Genomic DNA, 16,159 nt, shown 5'->3' on the forward strand with positions numbered 1-16,159 from the left:
AGTAGTGATCAATGCATGTTCCTCCCCAATTCCTTCAGTGGACATTAAAGGGAAATATCAAGAATGCTTTGCTGGGAACAGCCACTCAGTCATAAATGAACTATTCAGATGCACACAGGTGTATTTGGAGTATAACACAAAAACAAGGCCATCCATTTCTAACATTTGTCAACTCTCTCTCTACAGAGTCTCTCCATGCAAAGATGGATTTCTTTTTGCTTGGAAGACCAAACTACTAGCAGATTGCCTTAGAAATAAATTAATTTTCACCTTAAAATGGCCAAAACCACATTTCTTTTTAAAACCTGAAAACTTACTGAGCTATTTACACACATTCTAAAACAGCATTATCATTGTGGATGGTGGGGAGGAAAGAGAAAGAGACAGCAAAAGAGGGTATGGAAGGAATGAGAGGAAAAGGGACAGGAAAGGGGGAATCCATTAAAATCTGTAAGTTTAAACCCAGGGAGGGTTCCCTGCTCCAATGCCCCTGGGTGTGCAATGAAGGGCCTCCAAGAGGCTGCAGTGGGGAGCTCGGGCCCCCAGGCAGCTCCGGGCTTGAATGAGTGGAAGCCTGGCCCCTCCTGGCAGTCTTTTGAGGTCAGGAAGAAGCTGGGCTAGTACGTGGCCTGGAAGTACTGGCTGATGAAGCAGCATGTCTTATGGTGCCTCGGCCAGATAAGGGCCATAGTGTTTCTGCTTATAGTCCTCGTCAACATCAAACTGATCCTGGACACCTGTGGAGGGGTCAGCAAGGATGGCGAGGACCTGGAGTCAGAGCAGGACTATGAAGATACGCTGTAGCACCAGAAGCCCCCCAGGTGAGGCACTGTCCGCCCCCAGAGGGTCCTGGATGTGGAGGTCTACTCCAGCCTGAGCAAAGTATATGCAACTACGGATGGATGACACAGGGCCCTTCCCCTCTGGGAGCCTCAGTTTCTTCCTCTGCAAAAAGATCAAGTACACGACCTCAGAGATGGTGCTGTGGCTGGAGCCAAGGACTCTGGGAGTCAGAAGAGTGTTCCAGGAATGTAATACAGCCTGGCAAAGAGCAAGGGATGGGAATGGAATGGCATGTCCAGGGAGCGGCCAAAAGTCCCTTTAGCTGGAACTTTGAGTGTGGCAGAGTGGGGTGATAGGAGATGTTTGAGAAGGTGGTTGGGAGTTGGAAAAATTTCAGGGTCAACAGGGTACATTTCATTCTACAGGTAGTAGAGAGCCTCCAACCCTTCTTGAGCAGGGGTGAGAGGTGGTCAGGGAAATCTCCAGTAGGATGTTTGTTTTGACAGCTAGGAGGAGGTTGGGTTGAAGGGTCAATCCCTCCATAAACATTGATTAGGCTCCTTCTGTGCACCAAGTACTGAGGGGAGAGAACAGAAGCATGCAGAACAGTTAGGAGGCAATGGTTCAGGTAAGGGCTCAGAGAGACTGAGAAATTGGAGGAGAGGGGGCAAGTGGAAGTGATATTTCCCAGATAAAACTGACCAAACTAAGCAACTAATTGACTTCTCTCTTGCGATGGCTGTGGTTGTCTCTGAGAACTCTGAAGAGGGGAAAAAGGCAGGAAACCACATAGTTGGGCAGAGCTAACCAAGATTTGGACATGTCTAATGTTATGTGTAGTGCTCCTCTCCCATAATCCCCCAGCTCTGCAAGTGAGGGAAGGGGGTAGGCAGGTGCCTTGTCTCAGTTCAGCTTTGAGGCTAAGCTCTGTGGTGATTGGACAGTCTCTTGTTTCAATTGTGACATTTACATGATTACATTGATGATGTCTGGTGTCTGCCTGGTCCTTCAGGCCCACTATGCATCCATCCAGATAAGTCTGCTGGTGCCTCTCTGCATCCATCTTGTTTGCTGTTTCTTACTTTACAGGGCAGTAATATGTCATTAATATGCCAAGGTCAGAAAAGATAGTGAGCACCCAACAGCTTCACCTACTCACATTCTGGGACACTCATCTCTGTGCTGGCTTGAGATCTGGGCTTTACCCTCAGGCACCGCAGTGAGGGAGGAAATGGGCCTGAACCTTGACCAGGCTCACCCCAGCCATCAGCAGGAGTAGTAGTAACAGTTGAAAGACCAGTAGTAGAATTAGTACTAACAGCAACAGCAACAGCAGCAGTAATGGCAGGAATAGTAGCAGCCATAGCAGCAACAGGAAGAGCAGCAGCAGCAGGAGGAACAGCAGCAGCAGGAGGAACAGCAGGAGCAGCAGCAGCAGCAGCAGGAGGAGGAGGAGCAGCAGGAAAAGCAGGAGCAGCAGGAGGAGAAGCAGGAGCAGCAGCAGCAGCAGCAGGGGGAACAGCAGCAGCAGCAGCAGCAGGAGCAGCAGGAGGAGCAGCAGGAGGAGCAGCAGCAGGAGCAGCAAGAGGAGCAGCAGCAGGAGCAGCAGGAGGAGGAGGAGCAGCAGCAGTAGCAGCAGGAGGAGGAGAAGCAGCAGAAGGAGAAACAGCAGGAGCAGCAGCAGGAGCAGCAGCAGGAGGAGGAGGAGCAGCAGGAGGAGGAATAGCAGCAGGAGGAGGAACAGCAGGAGCAGCAGCAGCAGCAGCAGGAGGAGGAGGAACAGCAGGAGCAGCAGCAGCAGCAGCAGCAGGAGGAGGAACAGCAGGAGCAGCAGCAGCAGCAGGAGGAGGAACAGAAGGAACAGCAGCAGCAGCAGGAGGAGGAAGAACAGCAGGAGGAGCAGCAACAGGAGGAGGAACAGCAAGAGCAGCAGTGGCAACAGGAGCAGCAGCAGCAGGAGGAGGAGGAGCAGCAGCAGGTGGAGGAACAGCAGCAGCAGCAGGAGCAGCAGCAGGAGGAGGAACAGAAGGAGCAGCAGCAGGAGCAGCAGGAGGAACAGCAGGAGCAGCAGTGGCAGCAGGAGCAGCAGCAGGAGGAGGAGCAGCAGCAGGAGGAGGAGGAGCAGCAGCAGGAGGAGAAGGAGCAGCAGCAGGAGGAGGAGGAGCAGCAGGAAGAGGAACAGCAGGAGCAGCAACAGCAGCAGCAGGAGGAGGAGGAGCAGCAGCAGGAGGAGGAACAGCAGGAGCAGCAACAGCAGCAGCAGGAGGAGGAGGAGCAGCAGCAGCAGCAGGAGCAGCAGCAGGAGGAGGAACAGCAGGAGGAGCAGCAGGAGCAGCAGAAGGAGGAGGAACAGCAGGAGGAGCAGCAGCAGGAGCAGCAGAAGGAAAAGCAGGAGCAGCAGCGGCAGCAGGAGCAGCAGCAGGAGGAGGAACAGCAGGAGGAGCAGCAGGAGCAGCAGAAGGAGGAGGAACAGCAGGAGGAGCAGCAGCAGGAGTAGCAGAAGGAACAGCAGGAGGAGGAGGAGCAGCAGGAGGAGGAATAGCAGCAGCAGCAGCAGGAGGAACAGCAGGAGCAGCAGCAGGAGGAGGAACAGCAGGAGCAGCAGCAGCAGCAGGAGCAGCAGCAGCAGCAGGAGCAGCAGGAGCAGCAACAGCAGCAGCAGGAGGAGGAGGAGGAGTAGCAGCAGGAGGAGGAGCAGCAGCAGGAGGAGGAGCAGCAGCAGCAGCAACAGGAGAAGCAAGAGGAGGAGGAACAGGAGGAGGGGAAGCAGCAGGAGCAGCAGCAGGAGCAACAGCAGGAGCAGCAGCAGCAGGAGCAGCAGCAGGAGGAGGAACAGCAGGAGGGGCAGCAGCAGGAGCAGCAGTAGGAGTAGCAGGAGGAACAGCAGGAGCAGCAGTGACAGCAGGAGCAGCAAAAGGAGCAGCAGCAGGAGGAGGAACAACAGGAGCAGCAACAGCAAGAGGAGCAGCAGCAGCAGGAGCAACAGCAGGAGGAGGAGGAGCAGCAGGAGGAGGAATAGCAGCAGGAGCAGCAGGAGGAACAGCAGGAGGAGGAGGAGCAGCAGGAGGAGGAATAGCAGCAGCAGCAGCAGGAGGAACAGCAGGAGCAGCAGCAGGAGGAGGAACAGCAGGAGCAGCAGTGGCAGCAGGAGCAGCAGCAGGAGCAGCAGCAGGAGGAGAAGGAGCAGCAGCAGGAGGAGGAGGAGAAGCAGGAAGAGGAACAACAGGAGCAGCAACAGCAGCAGCAAGAGGAGGAGCAGCAGGAGGAGGAATAGCAGCAGGAGCAGCAGGAGGAACAGCAGGAGCAGCAGCGGCAGCAGGAGCAGCAGCAGGAGGAGGAACAGCAGGAGCAGCAGGAGCAGCAGTTATGTATACTGTAATATGCTGTACAGGAAGAAAATCAATCTCTGTGTGGATGGAGAGCTGACAAATTTCTACCAAAATCATACAGAAATCAACAATAATTATTTGATGGTTACCAACAGGATGTGTATTTATTGCTTTCTCTCTCTCTCTCCCTCTCTCTCTCTCTCTCTCTCTCTCTCTCTCTCTCTCTCTCTCTTTCTCCCTCTCCTCCATCCTCTCTCCCACTTTTATTCTGTTCCATTTTTTTCAGACTTTTCCAGGGTAAAAGTTTCCTAAGATTCCAAGAGGAAATGATACCATTGAAAACTTCACAGGAAAGTTAACACCTTGGAAATAAAAGCACAAAGGCTGACTAAAGTAAACAAATCCTTAAAAGTTGAATTGGCCAAATGGAAAAAAAGAAACACCCAATGAAGAAAATAACTCCTTTAAAAGGATAATTGGCCAAATGGAAAAGAAGGTACAAAAGCTAACTGAAGAAAAGAACTCCTTAAAAATTAGAATTGGGCAAGTGGAAGTTAATGACTCTATGAGACCTCAAGAATCAGTCAAATGAATGAAAAAATAGAAAATTTAAAATGCGTCATTGGAAAAAGCAACTGACCTGTAACTGACCTTGTATTTCTAAAACTGTATTTCCAATGTTCAAAGATTAAAAATTACTACATCATCTATGAAAGACAAATATTGTCTTACGGAAAATTACTTATTGTGAACTCACTTTTTCATGTGAAATATTTTGTGCCTTGTATAAATGGAAGGTTTTTTTTTTGTTTTTTTTTTTACCTTTCAGTATTTGCTGTAGTTGGTATATCTTTTTGCCCATTTAAATAATTTGCTAAACTTTATGGAGTTTCAGGGCTTATCTTCAGACTAAGGGTACTCGTGTCAACTTCCAAAAGCATTTTTTAATCACATTATGTGTCTTTGCTGCATACAGAGACCTGATGGTAAACATAAATTGTTGTGTGAAATAAACATTTTTGTTAATAAAAAGGGGGAATTAGAGAAATTGGGGGAAGAGTTTCTAAGCTGAATATATCTTCCTATGTTTTTCCTTCTCAAAATCTCTACAGTTCCTGAAATTAATATTTCATTGTGTCATTCTGGATGGCTTTGATGTGATCCAGGCAAAACTGTGACTCCAATTTTATTAACATTTGTGGATGGATAGATATTAGAATATCTATAAAATGATGTAGGGTACTTCCTCTGTGGTTTCTACTCCTAATAATGGAGCTCAGTTTGAGCTTGGGGTTTTGCTTAGCGTCATGGTTAAGAAATGATCTTATGCTTATGCTATATCTAAGGATGTGATCAGAAGAGAATTTAGTGATTATATCCTTCAGCACTTGAATTTTAGTGATGAAGAAGTGAAAGTGGCCTACATATGAATAGATATGCCATACATATCTGGGGCAGGATTAAAACTCTGGCCTTTCTGGCTCCAAATTTAGAATTCTTTTCATTTCTCCACTGAACTTTTTTCCTGTTGTATTTTGTTTGATCCTCACAATAAGGTTGTGAGTTATCATTCTCATTTTGAGGCTCAGAGAGATTAAGTGTCTTTTCTGGTTTCAAGCAACTAAGAAGTATAAAAGACAAGGTTTGGACCCAGATTTTCCTGATTTCACTTTCAGTACTTGAATAACTATATCATCTGTGGATTTGGGATTAAGTTTTGGTGTAAAGTTACTTTAAAACCAACACTACTCCTATTTGACTGTTCCTTTAAAGTTTCCTTTGCTAACTAATCATCCATATCATGTCCTCTAAGTGTGGATATTAGCCAAGGTTCTATTCTGGGCCTCATTTCATCTTTCTCTGAAGTCTTTCTCTTGATAAGTGAATCATCTCCCATGAGTTTAATTATCGTTTCTTTGTGAATGATTCAGATATTTATATTTCGAATCCTAATATCTTGAGCTCTAATTCTATGTCACCAATGCTCTGTTGGACTTTTCAAACTTTATGTCTCAGAGATATCTTAAATTCAACACCACCAAACAGAATTCATTAACTTTTCTCTCAAACCCACCATTCTTCTATATTTTCATATTTCTGTACCATATTAGGAAAATCCTTAAACTTCCCTGGGGTTCAGTTTCATCATTTGTGAAATGGAGTGATTTTAGTAGACAGATAGTAAGATTCCTTCCCATGCTAGATATTTCATCTGATATATTTTTTCAATGATCTTTCCTTCCTATTGTAGGCTTCTGTGTGTCTTCTGGATTCCTGAGGACAAATAGACTCTATATATATGTCGATCAGCATGCTCTCTATAGCTCTGTGTCTTAGAGAGTTGTCTAGCACAAAGAAGGCACCTTGTTATACTTGTTAGTTCATTGTTTGATGTTAGGTTTAAGGTTATGTCTATTTATCCCAAAGTGAAACTTCATGCATTCCCTTTCCCTAAGAGAGTAAATAATAGGGGGAATCCAACTCTGCAAGTCATTAAGTGATTATTGAAAATGGACAAATATTTACTTGACTTTAGAAAAAAAAGTGCAGACCTTTGTCAGGTAAAGTAGAGAACAGGAAAGAATTAACAGATGTAGTGTAATCACTGACCTTTAGCAATTTATGTTTTACATGTTAACCTCATCTCCCTCCTGCAGATGGTACCTACTAGATTTTATCCTTAAGGTAAAAAAAAGTACATATAAGAAGCCAGAAACGATATTTAAAATATGTCATTCAAGATAGCATTCAAAGATAAAACTTGGAGGAGGGCAGTAAACCGGTAAAAAAAAATGGAAAAGATAAGTAAAGATTTCCATAGAAACTACTTTTTCTATGAGTGACAAGAGAGTCATCTCATTTGTCCTGTTAAATCACAGGTTCATAAAGGAGAAATATAAACAAAGAAAAGAAAGCTATGGAGAACAATTGGTTGGAATAGATCAAGTATTCATAGAAATATATGCTAGAGGTGATGCAATTTAGAGGTTGTTGAGGGACTGATTCTCTAGCTACCTGAAAGAAAAGAAAATTCTGAAAGCTTGGGAACGCCAAGGATGCTGTCTTTATAGAAAAAAAGTGATCAAGAAATTATTAGTAACTACAGACTCATATATCTATTTTCTTATCTCTACAAAATATTGATGAAAATAAGGTATACACCTGTCAATTTCTATCTTGATAAAAGTATGAGTGCTGAACATGTCAGCTTTTGAAAATAATATTTTATAGCAGACCATATTTTTAAAGTTACAGAATTGACTGAAAGGTATAAAGAATATAATATCTCACAGTACTTATTGTTTGTTGACTCTTAAGAAAAAAAGTTTAGTAGAAAACAGTCCTACCTTAAAAGTTCTTTCCCAGTGAAGTATTTACATATATTATTGAAAGCAATTCTTTGAAAGATGAAACAATAAACATAATGTCATTTGACTGATTGTAACATTGTTTGCCAAGAACGTTTCCCATTTTCAGGAGAGACATCCAGTACTGAGAATAAACAGAATGATGCCTTAGCAGAGATAAAATCCTTCAGATATTACTTTTATGGAATGATTTTGTTGATCTCATTAAGCTCTGGAATATTACAGTGGCTAAACCTATTGAAAGTAGTTTGACTTCACTAGCCATGCAGGAAACCAAAATGGATGAGGGATGACTATTAGCCACATTGTGATTAGTAAATGTATAGATCAACAAAGAACTACTCTATAATGTTGAATAGCTATTACTACTGGACCCTGAACAGGACTCAAAATTAAGTAGTAGGGGTAAAACAAAATAGATTGTTGCAAACTGTGTTTAAGAAGCACTGAAGGGGATGTAAGTGAAAAAAAAGTTTAAGAGGTCCTGGACTAGAGTTGAATACAATGAAAAGATATAAATGAGTTGTGATTTACAGCCTTCTTCCAATATTTATGTGATAACATCTATTGCAATACTCCCTCTGCAAAAATCTTTCTCTGATGGACTTTTCATTGTAATTTTTTGAAGGTTGTGCCTGGAAAGTACATACGTGAATCAATATTTCAGATTGCTATCCAAAGACAAGTCTTCCCTACTAATGAAGACTCAAGAAATTTCGTTTAAAGTATTTTTCATTTCTGGTTAACTATGCTGATTAATTTTGATAAAAACTTATTCTATCTTTTAAAAAACAATCCTCATTTCTAGAGGTAAGGTGTAAGTAATCTCTGAGCTTAACCAGAGTAAGAAAGAGCCAAAATTGAGTTCATTTACCACTGAAGATGAGATGCCAAGAAAACTTGTGGGAAGACATGGAAGGAGGTAATTATACTTATACTGTAACATGCTGTACAGGAAGAAAATCAATCTCTGTGTGGATGGAGAGCTGACAAATTTCTACCAAAATCATACAGAAATCAACAATAATTATTTATGGTTATCAACAGGATATGTATTTATTGCTTTCTCTCTCTCTCTCTCTCTCTCTCTCTCTCTCTCTCTCTCTCTCTCTCTCTCTCTCTCTCCCACTTTTATTCTGTTCCATTTTTTTCAGACTTTTCCAGGGTAAAAGTTTCCTAAGATTCCAAGAGGAAATAATACCACTGAAAACTTCACAAGAAAGTTAACACCTTGGAAATAAAAGCACAAAGGCTGACTAAAGTAAACAAATCCTTAAAAATTGAATTGGCCAAATGGAAAAAAAAAACACCCAATGAAGAAAATAACTCCTTTAAAAGGATAATTGGCCAAATGGAAAAGAAGGTACAAAAGCTAACTGAAGAAAATAACTCCTTAAACATTAGAATTGGGCAAGTGGAAGTTAATGACTCTATGAGACCTCAAGAATCAGTCAAATGAATGAAAAAATAGAAAATTTAAAATGCGTCATTGGAAAAGCAACTGACCTGGAAATTAGATTCAGAAGAGACAATTTAAGAATCACTGTACTACCTGAAAGTCATGATCGATAAAAGAGCTTGGACAGCATCTTTCAAGAAATTATCAAGGTAAACTGTCCTGAAATCCTAGAACCAGATCACGAAATAGTCACTGAAAGAATCCACCAATCACTCCATTGTAAGGGGCCCAGAGGGTCCCAGGGCATGAAAGTCAGAGGCAAAACCTGTTCCTGTGGGAACGGTGCTGATGCACACCCTGGCAGAAGCTCTGTGTGACCCTGGAACCTGATGTTCCTGCAGATACTGGTGCTCTGTACAGTAAAGTTACAAGTGAGCCTGGGAACCCAGGAACTAGCTGCAGGAACAAGATAAGCTTCCTTACTTACTGGGGATGTAAGGAATAGTCATGAGATGATGAAGTAATGGGATGAGCTCAGCATGTATGTGATTGGTGGATACAGCCTTTATAAACCCTAACCCTCAGATGAATAAAGTTGTTGTTGTTGCCTGGATCATCTTGTCTCTGGTCTCCTTCCTTCAGGGCCCACAGATTAGAGGCCCGTGGGTCGGGGGATCCAGGGGGCTCGGGCCCTGACCCCGAGCACCCCATGAAAAAGATTTCAAAATTAAAATTCCCAGAAATATTGTAGCCATATTCCAAAATTATAAGGTCAAGGAGAAAAATATTTCAAGCAACCAGAAAGAAACAACTCTAATATTAAGGAGTCATAGTTAGGATTATACAGGATTTAATAGCTTCTATACTAAAAGATTGGAGGGCTTGAAATATGTTACAGAAGACAAAGGAGCTTGGATTACAACCAAGAATCAACTACCCAGTCAAATTGACTATAATTTTTTAGGGGAAATAATGGACATTCAATAAAATTGGGACTTTCAGAATTTACAGATGTAAAGACCAGAATTGAACAGACAATCTGACTTTCAAATAAAAGAGAAGCCTACAAAAGGATAATGGGTAGAAAAACAACAACAACAACAACAACATGTTATTCAAAAGATTAAACTGTTTATAGCCTGTGATGGTAATTTAAGATTAATAGTGGGGGAGGGGAGAGAGAGTTAAAGATATTTCCCACTCTTTAATAGGCCCCAATATATTTTGTTAATTTCTATTGAGTCATTGGATCAGAGGGTCCAGCCCTCCTGCTCTGAAAAGCATATAAATACTCTGAGGTGAGGTTTTACTTTGAGGATTACTCATTGGAAGTGTTTGACCAGATGAGACTCTGGTCATCCATTAAGAAGTCCCCAGATTTGAAAACCCTGATGTTGATGCTTCTCTTTCTGGTAACTATGTATGTATGGTCAGACACTTAGAGGCAGTTGAAAGCCTTTTCTGTTGATCTTTGTTTCTCTGTTTTTATTTTCTCTGAAGTTCACACTGCTGACTTTTGCCCCAGAACTAAATGAATGATATATGTGCTTGATTAAAGTGATTGTTGACCCCCTCAAAAGTTGCTTTCCTTTTTCAAAAGCAGATCTAATAGCCTGTACAGCAGGCTCTCATGTGTTTGTTGGGGTGCTTTCTGTTACACACCTCTACACAGGAAGATGACACTTTTAATTCTTGAGAATTGTACCTCTATTAGGGTAGTTAGAAGGAAGACAGAGGTTGTGAAGATAAATTGATTTGATGTGATGATATAAAAAAATAAAGGGTAAAACAAAAGGTTATACTGGGAGGGGAGGAAAGGAGCAGGCAGAATAGGGTAAATTACATCATAGAAAGAGGAGCAAAAGACCTGTTACAGTAGAGGGAGAGAAGGGAGGGAATGGACATCATCTGAACCTTACTTTCATCCAATTTGACTCAAAGAGGGAATAATATATGCACACATTTGGGTATAGAAATATATCTTACCTTATAGGGAAGTAGAATGGAAAAGGGGAAAGAAAATAATGGGGCTGATAAAAAAAAAAGAGGGCTGAATGAGAGATACAGTGGTCAGAAGCATGACACTGGTGTATATGGACATGGTGGAATGATAGAGAAAAAAATATAAATGTGAAAAATAGGATGGAGCAAAACACACAGTTGGTAATCATAACTATGAATGTGAACAGGATGAACTCTCCCATAAAATAGAAGTAGATGGAAGAGTGAATTAAAAATCATAATCTTGAAATAAGTTGTTTGCAAGAAACACCTTTGAATCAGAGATATACACATAGAGTAAAGGTAAAAGGCTGGAGCAGAATCTGCTGTACTTCAGCCAAAGCAGAAAAGAAAATGTAGGGGTAGCAATCCTTATGTCCAACAAAGCAAAAGCAAAAATAGATAAAGAGATAAATACTAGATAAAATAGATAAGGAGATAAATAATAAATAGTAAAATAGATAAAAAGATAAATAATAGATAAAAAAAGAGATAAAGAAGGAATTCTACTCATGGAAAAGAGTGTTTGTAGTTGCTCCCAGGACAAAGTACAGGTCAGGAGAGGAGTAAACTCCTCTCCCTTGATTGTGCTGCATTGGAGGCACAAAGAACTTACAAGTCCCCAGAGTCCTCCTCTTGAAAAAGAACTCAAAAGTCAAGTAAAAGGTTGGGGAAATGCACAAAAAAGGGAAAAAGAATAAGACAATAGAAGATTACTCTCTTGGTGAGCAAGTATTTCCTTCCATCCTTTTGAATGAGGAAGAACAATGCTTACCACCAGGGAAAGACATAAAAGTCAAGGCTTCTGTATCCCAAACATCCAAAAAAAATATTCAGTGGTCTCAGGCCATGGAAGAGCTCAAAAATGATTTTGAAAATCAAGTAAGAAAGGTGGAGGAAAAATTGGGAAGAGAAATGAAAGTGATGCAAGAAATCAGGAAAAGTGAGTCAATAGCTTGCTAAATGAGACCCCCCCAAAAAAAATGCTAAAGAAAATAACACCCTTAAAAGTAGACTAACCCAAATGGCAAAAGAGGCAAAGTCAATGATGAAAGAATGCTTTAAAAAAGCAGAATTAGCCAAATGGAAAAGGAAGGTCAAAAGCTCACTGAAGAAAATTGTTCTTTAACAATTAGAATGAAACAGATGGAAGCTAATGACTTTATGAGAAACCGAGAAATTACAAAGCAAAATCAAAAGAATGAAAAAATAGAAGATAGTGTGAAATATCTCATTGGAAAAACAACTGACCTGAAAAATAGATCCAGGAAAGACAATTTTAAAATTATGGGACTACCTGAAAGCCCTGATTGAAAAAAGTGCTGAGACATCATCTTTCATGAACTTATCAAGGGAAATTACCCTGTTATTCTGGAACCAGAGGGCAAAATAAATATTCAGAGAATTCACCGATCACCTCCTGAAAGAGATCCAAAAAGCAAAACTGCTAGGAATATTGTAGCCAAATTCCAGAGTTCCCAAGTCAAGGAGAAAATATTGCAAACAGCCAAAGAGAAACAATTTGAGTATTGTCGAAATGCAATCCAGATAACACAGGATCTGGCATCTTCTACATTAAGGGATCGAAGGGCTTGGGATATGATATTCCAGAAGTCAAAGAAACTATGATTAAAACCAAGAATCACCTACTTAGCAAAAGTGAGTATAATACTTCAGGGGGGAAATTGTCATCCAGAGAAATAGAGGACTTTCAAGCATTCTTGAAGAAAAGACCAGAGCTGAATAAAAAATTTGACTTTCAAACACAAGAATCAAGAGAACCATGAAAAGGTTAACAGGAAAGAAAAATCATAAGGGACTTAGTAATGTTGAACTGTTTACATTCCTACATGGAAAGATAATATTTGTAACTCTTGAAACTTTTCTCAGTATTTGGGTAGTTGGAGGGCGTATACACATACACACACGTATATGTATATTTTATATATGTATACACACATACATATATATGTATGTATACGCACATACATATATATGTATGTATACACACATACATATATACACATATGTATATATGTATGTGTGTATGTGTGTGTGTATAGACAGAGGGCACAGGCCAGGAATTCAGAGCTGCCTAAATATTAAGAAAACTATAACCATAATTGACCATATCAATAACAAAACTAACATAAATCATATGTATCTCACAATAGATGCAGAAAAATCTTTTGAAAAGATAACAGCACCCATTTCTATTAAAAACACTGGAGAGCATAGGAATGAAAGGTTTTCCTTAAAATGATAAGCAGTATCTATCAAAAACATCCACAAGTGTTACATGTAATGGGGTTAAGCTAGAAGCATTCCCGATAAGATGAGGGGTAAAATAAGGATTACAGTTATCACCACTTATTCAATATTTACTAGACATGTTAGCTTTAGGAATAAGAGTAGAAAATGAAATTGAAGTAATTAGAATAGGCAGTGAGGAAATAAAACTATCACTCTTTGCAGATGACATGATGGTATACTTAGTGAATCCTAGAAAGTCAAATAAAAACTAGAAATCATCTGCACAGATACAGAATGACAAAGACATATCTGGACAATAGATTTTGAAAAAAAAATGATCTGAAGATTTTAGTCCACAGAAATTTCAGTACGACTCCAGAGTACAAAATTGACATTGTTCTCCATCATTCATTAAAAAATAAAAAAGCAAGAAAGGGTGCTGGAGCCAGTTTGTGCAGGAGGCATATGTCCCTGAGGCTCCATAGGCATGAGCAGCGTTTGCACAGCCATGGTAGTGGTCCAGACCCTGGCTCTAGCCCAGGTCGCACCCAAGGTGCTGTTCCTGTAGTCTGGGAAGCCCCAGGCCCAGCTCTTCCCCCACAGTGGGCCGCACCCTGCCCCTTGTGCTGCCTCCAAGCCCAGCTGGTTCCAGGCCTTCCCTAGCCCCAGGGTCCTGCCAAAGACAAGCCACAAGCTGCAGTGCCTGATGCACCTGAGCCTGGAGGAGAAGGCACAGGAAATTGAAAAACAGAGTAGCAGCACAAATGGCTCGAGATAGGAAGAAAGCCTAAATGAGTGAATTGGAGCAACAAATTGTGAATTTGGAAGAAGAAAATCAAAAACCCACAGGCCTGTGATTGAAAATCAAGAGTTAAAACAGTGCTTGGGCATAGATGCCCTAATAACTGAGGAGGAAACAGAGTCCAAGATGAATGATGTCCAGTTGGCAGCAGGGTCTGCTGAGTCCACAGCAGGCGCAGGCCCAGCTGTCACCCTTCCCAATCATGTCCCTGTGGACTCTGACAGCAATGACTCTTCAGACTCTGAGTCTGATATCTTGTTGGGTATTCTGGACAACTTGGACCCAGACATGTTCTTCCAGTATGTTAACCCAGAGTACTGCCTAGAAGAGCTCAAAGAAGTGGCCACAAAGGAGCCTGATTCCTTACCAGCTCCCCTTCTCCCTTGGTGAGGCCCCATCAGCCAAACTGAAAACCATTAATGAATTGATATGGTTTGACCACGTGTTACACCAAGCCACTCACCTTGGAGATTCCCCCAGAAACAGATGGTCCAGGCACTGTGCTGGTGAAAATTGAGGAAGTGCCCCCCAGCCCTCCACCTAAGTCATTCACAGTGTCTGTAAAAGAGGAACTCGTTGAGGACAGCTTCATCCCAGAGCTTGGTATCGAGAACCTGCTCTCCTCCAAGCCACTGCCCAAAGTCTTCTCCATGCCTGCTAAATGCTTGTAGTGACTCTGGCTATGAGGGTTCTTCTTCCACTTTCAATGACATGTTCTCTCCCGTCAGCAGAGGGTACTCTTGGAAGGACACTTTTGCCAATGAACTCTTTCCTCAGTTGATCAGTGTCTAAAATAGTATTGTTCACTTGTTCTCCAAATCATTGTAGTGCACCCACAGTCTGAAAGCAATGAATGGCCTTGGTGGTGGTGGAGTGGGCCATTTGTCTCTGAGGTATTATGGTCCATTGGCCAAACTTTGCTACAGCACCTTGAGGGTAGTCCTTAGTTAACTCTTGCAGTCCAAAGCAAGGCTGGACTCACCTTACCTTGTCAATTATATCCCACCACCAGAATAAGATAGGAAGTTAAGGTCTGACTCTTTAGCTTTTTCCTCCCCTTCCTGTTTGCTATGTTTTGACTATTTAGTAAAGTCCTTTAGTTTGCTTGTATAAGCAGAAAAAAAACCCTCTTTGAGCGGTTTGTTTTTCCATTCTCTACAGCTGGATAATGTGAAGAGTTAGAAGAAATCTTCTATAAAGTTATAGAAATTTACTGTGTGAATGCTTGATGATATGAACTCTTTGATGTGAGCTTGACTTTGGGGAGGTGATATCTTCATTTTATTATTTAAGACTACCAGTGTAATTAAAAAGTGCAATGCCAAAAAAAAAAGAAAACAAAATACAGGGATAACCAAGTATAATGCTTGCCTTATCAATGACCAGGGGTGGGACTGGAGGGATAGTCAGAATTTAGAACTCAAAAAATTTTTAAAAGATGTTAAAAATAAAGAAAACAAAAACAAAAGAGAAAGAAAACAATTAGTATACCCAAATATTTTTAGAGTCAATAGATACTGTATCTTCAAATTTTTGTAGTAGTGAATAATAGGATGCTCATTGTGCCTTTTTTAAACAAAATATTTTTTTCTATAGAAATAGAAAGATAAGGAGATGCCATAAGAATCAGGCAGCTAGATGACTCAGTGGATGAAGTGCAGGAGCTGGAGTCAGAAATACTGAGTGAAAATCTAGCCTTAGATACTTACATATTGTGTGACCTTGGGCAAGTCACTTAGTCCTGTTTGCCTCAGTTTCCTCATCTGTAAAATGAGCTGGAGAAGGAAATGGCAAACCACTCCAATAATTTTGCTAAGAAAACCCCAAATGATATCACAAAGAGTCAGACACAATTGAACGATAAGTCATAAGAATACATTTGACATCCTTATACAATAATCTCATCAGTCTTTGTAGTTCCTTTCTATCTATACAACTTCACTGACCCTACTACTCTAGCTCAATACATACAAAACCATTCAAATCACTTTTATAAGAGACTATATTATGTACCGAAGATAAGGGAAATAGCAGTATTATTTTAAGAAATGACACTGGAAGTTTTAAGAAACAAATAAATTGAAGAATTTTTTTAATTTAAAATAAAAATATAGGAATTTTAAGAAATTATATTTATCATTCCAATGTTGAGTCTAGACCTGAAAATTCTTTGAGATAAAACTTCATGAATTTCTCATTTCCTACAAGAGACACAGAGAGATAG

At 41.1% G+C, this 16,159-nt stretch overlaps 1 pseudogene; it reads left to right on the forward strand.

Annotated features, from left to right (window-relative positions):
• Positions 1–898: 898 nt before the first annotated feature.
• On the forward strand, positions 899–14,727 carry LOC140515721 (uncharacterized; annotated as a pseudogene).
• The last annotated feature ends 1,432 nt before the right edge of the window (positions 14,728–16,159 follow it).

The sequence above is a fragment of the Notamacropus eugenii genome, chromosome 1, assembly GCF_028372415.1.
Source record: "Notamacropus eugenii isolate mMacEug1 chromosome 1, mMacEug1.pri_v2, whole genome shotgun sequence".
NCBI classification, from domain to species: Eukaryota; Metazoa; Chordata; class Mammalia; order Diprotodontia; family Macropodidae; genus Notamacropus; species Notamacropus eugenii.